Consider the following 8,160-nt stretch of genomic DNA (forward strand, 5'->3'; position numbering starts at 1 on the left):
TAAGAAAACAGGGAATCATTTGAGCCTGTTTTATGATAGTGAGCATATATAGGGTCTGAACACCATCTGTTGGCCTTTGTGGATTCTGCACTTAGATAATATACTAAACTATTCCCACTTTGCGCTGATGTAAAGCAGCTGTCACTATATATGGGCACTGACCTTTACACTTCAAATACCAGTAGGACATGCGAAATCTCTGGAATATTTGCTCTCTCTGGGCCAGCACTAAATCCATAAAGTTCACAGAAGATTACAAATTTACAATAAAACTTGGAAATTTGAATTCAAGTGTCATAAAGAGATAGGTTATAAGGTAAAAGGTTGAAAGGTTGGTCAATTTGGAGGTGAGAAGTGGAAATCTGACAAATTCCTTCCCATAGTGACAGGATAGTTCCTAGGTGGTTCATTTTAGCAGAAATACTTACCCAAGCATTGTGGGTGGGCTGTACAATGTACACTATGGTTCAGGAGTTGTGATTTGCTACCTCATCCACATGTGCAAACAGATCCTAGCAAGTAGACTTAGACAGTTCTACAATGGCCATTAAGGCTGACCATAACTAAAGGACTCTAGGTACATACATCGCATGTACCTAGAAGCATACATAAATGCAGGCTGGGCAATAGGTCTGTCCTTTGGGCTAATGTGTTCCAAATGGAAATAGACAAAACTGAATAACCCAAATAAAGGTATTTCATGCTGAATTCTTATTTAGAATTTTTAAAAGGCTAACACTGTATTGTAGTCTCTTCCCACTATGGCAGTTAACAAATCAACTGATTAGCAACCTTGAGTAAATGAGATTTGCCAAAAGTTCTCTTGATCTCCTAGAGAAACCCTTCTACATTTCTTAAGAGGCGATTATTATCAGGTATATTAGCGTCCAGTCAGGTGGGATGTCGGGGTGTCTTGGCTCTCTATTCATGGTGGATCCTAGGGATCCATAAGCAATTTGCACTAGCCTTGGAACCTTATAAGGTTCTCTGTCCACTCTGTAACTTACAAAGTTGTTTGGGTAACTACAGGTGCTAAGGTTAGGTGCCCTGCCTCCCAACTCATATCTTAGAAATTGACAGACTTTCCTCTCTAATGCTCCTTGTAGTGTGACTAGTTTTTTCAGATACTTGAGACACAGTCTCTGGAGCCCCCTGCTGGGGGATTTTAGAAAAGCAAGCACCTCTGTTACTGCTTTGAGACGCCTGTGTCACAGGGGAAGTCAGATTTCAATAATACTTAGAAGACAGGAGTGAGAGAGAAAAAGTATTTAGGATGAAAAGAAATTTGTTGCCCATAGAACAGGCATTCGGGGACACAGCGGAAGGACTGGGTGGTATTTGGTCAGAACTTTGGGGTGAGAAGATTGAGGGAGATGGGAATAAGAAATTGGGTGGTGGGGATGGAGGACAGGGTATGGATAATGACCTACCAGAGTTCAAAATCCCTGGGATGTGTAGTGTATGACCAGATGTATGAATGTTCATCACAGAGCAGAATGGAGGCTGGGGATTGGGCTAGAGACAAGTGTAGCATGAGTTGGAAGGCACACAGTCAGATGGGGAGATTCCTCTTCCTCCCAAAGGCTGGAGTCTAGGCAGGAAAAGGTGCTGCAGGAGATGGAAGTCAGACTTGCACAGCAGAAGGAGGTCCTGCTCTGCACTGATCTTCCTCTTCCGCTTCCCAGGAAATGGAAGGCTTGAGGTCAAAGGGAAGGTTGCCTCCCTTTGCACTGGAGGTTCTCCATATCCAGGTGGGAAGATCAGGATAGTGACAGGAGGTGGAAGTTACCTTGTGCTGGCATAGATAGAAGTTTATTTTGGGGTGAAGTTTAAATTTTAATTATGTTTTTTGCAAGCTTGTTCCTAACCACCATTAGTTAAAGCTATATAAGTCAAGAAAGTATTTACATAAATCCATGTTTTCTCTACATTTCTCTCTATATCACTACATTTCTCTACGTTCTCTGGATTCTTGAACTGCAGTGATACTTCTTCCTGCCACATATCCAACTTTGATATAAAAACATCCTGCCTCTTTTGAGGATATGTCAAAATTAATAAGAACTCAGTTTTAAAAACAGAAAAGTCATAAGGAAACAATGGATAGACAGAGCAGCAGAGATATACATAAAATGATAAAAGACAGAGGAAGTTGGGTGAATTCTGTTAGAAGGACTCATGGGAGGACATGAACAAGATTTTTAAAGGAAGAGTAGGCATGTATGGATTGCCATCAACACAGGTAGAAAGAGTATTCACCATGATAAAATTACAGATTCATTTAAATGCCCAGCCAGAGGAATCCTATTTTTGTTGTAGTCTAGGAAAATATCTTGGTTATTATGCCTCTACCCTCATCAAACACTTTCCTTCTGCCTCCTGCTTTGCTTCTTTCCTGGAATGCTTTTCTGAAAGCATATATGGAATGTCATATGCTTAGAAACTTCAAATTTTCTAACTGATAGCCATCTCCCTCCCTGTGACCTCTGAGGTAGGAAACCACTTAAATTCATTTGAGGAGATCCTCATCCCTCCATATAAAACAATTCAGCTGCTCTGATTCTGGAGTAACCCTTATGGGGAGAATAAAATGGGAATTCAGGAGTCCCTGTGAGATCACAGTGTAATGATACATCAAGTCTTGGGAACAGCTTCTGGCAGAACCATTGTGAAGTCTTTCCTCATGCCAAGGTCTGAGGCCCATCATGCCCAAGACTCCCTGGAAATATCCCTAGTTGTGTCCTTTCCCTATCCTTCTTTGGAAGTGGCAATTCCTGGCCTCAGAGTATGTTTATGGGAGTGAAGGAGGGGAGTATTATTAGGTTGCTCTAGTTTTGAAGGTATTTTTAACCCTAGTGGGTGGGGTTAGTGGACTTCCCTAGTACCCTTCTCATGTTGGCCTTGTCTCCCCTCCCACACTTCTTTGATATCTCCACTTAAGATACATGGCCTCTTAAACATGCCAGATAAAAAGGTCAATAGCTTTCAGCACTCAATATCTTAGCCAACTTTTCTACACAATTCTTAAAAATTTTTTTTATCTTGAACCTAAATACCAAGAAAAGAGCATTTCGATACACATAGCAAAACCATTTCTTTCTATTACATACTGGTTGTTTTTAAAAAATAATAATAAATTCTACACATTCTTTTTCAAACTATTCTGCTTGCCCATGCTTACTTCTTAACTTCATTTTCTTTTCTTTGTGCATTTTAAAACAGTTACAATCTCTCTCTCTCTCTCTCTCTCTTTCTCTTCCTCTCTTCTCACTCTCCTCTCTCTCTCCCTCTCTCTCTCTGCCTCTCCATATATATGTATATATGTATATATATATATATATATATGTATGTATGTATATCTTGATGTTGTTAACCTTACCTCTTCGAACCCCATTTCTCTCATTTAAAAAATGGAGATAAAGAGAAAATACACCCTTGTTTTTCTTCATTCTTCATTTTCAAAGAGGACCAGTGACATCTTGAGTGATGTCTTGACATGCCTGAATTGGATTTAAGTGAGGCAGAGCTGTGCAAAATTGTTGCCTCACTCTCTCTTCCAGAGCCATTTAAGTCCAGTGGCAGGACAAAAGTCAAGATAACTGGTGATGGCCCAGGTTGCAGTGGAAGACCTTGGTGGTTTTGATGTATGATAAAAGTCTAAGAGCTTCAGTAACATGCTTCATTTGCTTCAGTAACAAATAAACAGAACCAAGTCCAAGAAGTACACACAGCATTCATGTCCAAAAATTTGTCTCTTTGTACCTGACCTTGTGTCCATCATCTCTCTGCCAAGGGGCAGGTGGTGTACCTTGTCATGGAATTGATCAGAATTCTTAAGTCTTTCAAAGTTGTTTTCCTTTTTAAGTGTTGCTGTCATTGTATAAATTGTTCTCTTGGTTTCACTCTTACTTGCTTTTTAATATTCCTTTACGTGCAAATACCACAATTTGTTCAGCCATTCCCCAATAGTCTAAGAGGCCATCTAAAGCACCCCTGTAGATTCTACATCTTCTCCCCTCCCTTTTAATCTCCCTTTCAGGATCAAGAAGTTTGTTTTGTTTGTTGCTCTTCTCCCCAATACTTTCCTCCCTCCTTATTTGTGCTTGTTTCTCTACTGACTGATGTATTTCTGCATCAAATAAGCATATTTTCCATCCTCCTTTGTCTATTTCAGATGAGTGAGGCTCATCTGATTCCCAGTTCCTCACCCTTCATTCATCTTTGTATACCTTTCTTCTCATGCACCCCAATTATGAAAAATCATACCACTCCTTCCAATTTCTCAGATAAATTTGCCTCTCTAGGTTGCTTTGGATTCTTGCACTTGTGTTTCAAAATTCCTACTCTGCTCTGGTCATTTCCATCAGAAATGCTTGAAAGTCCTCTTTTCATTAAATACTATTTTTCTCCTGGCAGAATTGTATTCCGCTCTGAACAGTATTATTCTTGGTCATAAACTTATCTTTTGTCTTTTGGAATATTGTATTCCAAGATCTCTTCTCATTTATAAACATAGAAATGGTTAGCTCCTGTGTAATCCTGACTGAACTTCCTTTTTCTGGATGCTTATGGATGCTTCTCTTAAATGTGGGAGCTCTTGGGACGGTCTCGGTTCTTTTCCTTTTGGGGTTTCTTTCAGCATGTGATCAATGGATTTCCACCCCCCACCCGCATCTTTACTTTGCTCTCTGGTTCTAGTAAATCTAGGCAGTTTTCATTTACAATTTCTTGAAATATAGTGCCCTAGGCCTTTTTTAATCATGGTTTTCAGAATCCTATGATTTTTAAATTACCTCTCCTTGATCTGTTTCCTAGGTCAACTGTTTTTAATATCAATTGTCTTACATTTTCTTTTTTTCTTAGAATATTTTAATTTTGTTGTAATATTTCTCATTGTCTCATTGCTTTCTATTTGATCTATTCTAGTTTTCATGGAGTCCATTTCTTGGGTATGGTTTACCATTTTGTCTTCTAGGCTGCTTAATCTGCTTCCAATTCTTGAGATTTTAATTCATTTATTTTTTCATTCCTTCTGGATAGTAATGTAGCATGGGAAATCAAGATTTTCTTTTGATTTTCTTCTTTATGATTGTAGAATTGCTCTCCCCTTTTTGGAAATGTCTAGATTTGTAATGATTTTGGATAGTCATATTTCCAGCTTTAATTGCTGAACTATGACTGTGCCATATCCAGATGTCTGACATACTTTTGGGTGAGGGGTGAACCCTGCTTTGTCTTGTTCCAGATCTGTAATGACTTCTTTCTTGTGGGATTAGTTCTCTCTGGGTCTCTGAGATTCAGAATGCTGGATCTCAAAAGCCCTCTCTGACATCTAATGACAGTGTTAGGCATTGCAGAGTATCTGGACCTGGGTTGTCTATCAGGCTGGTTACTGTGTCCATGCCTGTTGCTGCCTGCTGGGGCTTCTAAGGTCCTCAGCCTGGGGCTTTTGGACCACCCTGGGAACTTGTCAGGAGTTTTTTTCTCCTTCTACTCTTTCTCTCTTTGGACACAGGGCCTTGTAGGCTATATGTATCTCTCTGGGATCATGTTGGCACTTGTTATGATGGAGAAGTTCCCTCTCCTATTGCCTGTATACTTCTGGATGACTTTTTGTGAATTTCTTGGGTGGAAGAAGTCATTTACTGTCATTTTTTTCATTTGATTTTTTGATCATTTTTCTATTTGGTACGAACTTTGGGACTTTGCTGAAGTCATTATATGGGAGGTGGGCAATCTGCAACAGGAAGCCATATTGGCAGGAAATCTGCAAAATTATTTTTTAAATTCCCACAATTAGTGCAGGCACTCTTCCATCAAGGTTACTACCCAATCACATGAAAGCCCTCCCGATTTCCTAATGATAAATACTACCCAATCTGCAAAACTCTTTTTAAGTGCCCACAACAAGTAAAGGCATTCTTCCATCAAAGTCACTATTCAATCACCTGAAACTCCTTCCAGTTTCCTAATGATAAATACTACCCATATCGGATCTGATGAAGAAGTATGGAGCTGTCTGAGATAAAAACTTATACAAACTGCCATGGCTTAAGAAAGCTCTTTTTTCCTGTCATAGAATATAGATTTAGACCTTGAATGGGTTTAGATATCATCTGATTCAATCCCCTCTATTTTACAGATGAGGAAACCAAAGGTCATAAAGGTGAAGGGATTCCCCAGTATCATACGTAGATAATAAGCATTTGAGCCAGGACTGGTCCTCTGATTGCATACCCAGTGCTCCTTCTACTGTACTACACTATCCCTGGAAAATAGGCAATGTCATAATCATAGACTCATGACGCAGCAGAACAACTGCTATGGAAGACATGGAAGTGGTTTTGAGCATAATCTGCTCAGGGTGTTTCTGTTAAATTACAATTTTCGTAGTTACTGCTTACAATTGCTGCACATATAATAGCGATAAGCATTTATATAGAGCATACTATGTACAAGGCACTGTGCTAAACACTTGACAATTATTATCTCGTTTGATCCTCACAATAATCCTGGGAGGTAGGTATTATTATCTCCATTTTATAGATGAGAAAACTAAGGCAAACAGAGGTCAAGTGATTTGCCCAGGGTCACACAGTAAGTGTCTGAGTCTGGATTTGAACTCAGGTCTTCTTGACTCCATGCCCAGAGCCCTATCCACCACACCAATATAAATTAGTACAATTCTGGGCCCATAGAGGGTAAATGAAAAGAATTGTTCAAGTAATCCCACTTATTTTCCTTTATCATTCAGCAGTCAATGATCTTTTTATGAGTTATGTGGTAGCCATTATACCCAAAAGAAAAAAGAGCACACACACACATACTGAATTTAAATATCCTAATGAGATTTATTTTAGGTCAGAAGTCTTGGTAGGTTTCGATATGGGGGTGCTACGGCTCTTCAGGTATGCATCTTGAATTAGTTCTCCATCAGCTACTTGGGCAGTGCAGGGGCTGAAGTCTCATTTCAGCTCAGGGGTGTGGTAGTCCCTCACATGAGCTGTGAGAGCTTATGGGGTTGGGAACACCAAAGATGGTTTCCCAGCTTCCTCATTACTCATATTCTCATCCTATCTTAAATAGATTTCCGTTTTATTTCCTGTTTTCCTCACTTCCCAGAAATTCTAAAGTAGGGAGAGAAGGTATATCTGTTGTTCCACTTCCAGAACTAGACTCTGACATTTTTGAGCATTGTAAGGGGTTAAGGGGGCAAAGGAGGGAGAAAAGGAAGTGGGGGGGTGGGAGTGCAGTCTCACTCACTCCATGGCTGACTTTGCAAATTTATTGGCACTGCTCTTGTGGCCCTGGCTGGGGTCCAAGAAACTTCCTCCAAACTGAGGACTTCCAGAAAGACAACTAGAGCTCATTAAATAAGGGATTTTAAGGCTCACAGAGTGTAAATTAGGCAAAAGAAAGAACAAAGTACCATTAAGTTTATTCATGGCCTAAACTACTGACTTAACTATCCTCAGCCAGCATCCAGGAACTAAAGCATGCTAGCTGCCTCAATTTAACATTAACAGTTACAATTAATCTGTACCTCACCCCAAATGTTTCTTTTTCATTGGTAGAGAAGACATGAAAAGATTAGTGCATGTTTACAGAACCCACTTCTCCCTCACCGTGCCAGGTACTCTCCTTTCTCCAAACTTTGCTTTGCTTTTCCCCTGACAAATGTGATGGTCCTTTCATCCTGGTAGTCATAGCAAGGCATCTTTCTGCACCATAGCACTGTCGAACCTACTGGAGATCACAACGCTTTCTTTCTGTCACAGCCTTGTTCCAACCGTCAGTTAAGCTTCTTTGGGCACACCTTTACAGATCAGCAGGCACTTCATTTGGGAATCTGTTTTGCTTGACTATACATATTTGTAACATGTATTTCTTTTTTCTTGGCTTCTCAATGGGTGGGGACAGGGAGGTGGGAGCAAAAGAATTTAGAACTGAAATAAGATAAATAAAATGTTGAAAATTAAAAAGAAAAACAGATCAGCAGGCAATGAAAGTGAGAATGCCATTCCAGCATTTGAATTATATGGTGCTTACCCTTGAAGAACCTGAAGACCTTAATGGAACCTTAAGGCCTTTGGGATCTTAAGGTTGGTCAGAAGACTGGACCACAGAAATGGGTTAGTATGATCAGTGAAATGAAACCCT

The sequence above is a fragment of the Notamacropus eugenii genome, chromosome 1, assembly GCF_028372415.1.
Source record: "Notamacropus eugenii isolate mMacEug1 chromosome 1, mMacEug1.pri_v2, whole genome shotgun sequence".
Classification (NCBI taxonomy): Eukaryota; Metazoa; Chordata; class Mammalia; order Diprotodontia; family Macropodidae; genus Notamacropus; species Notamacropus eugenii.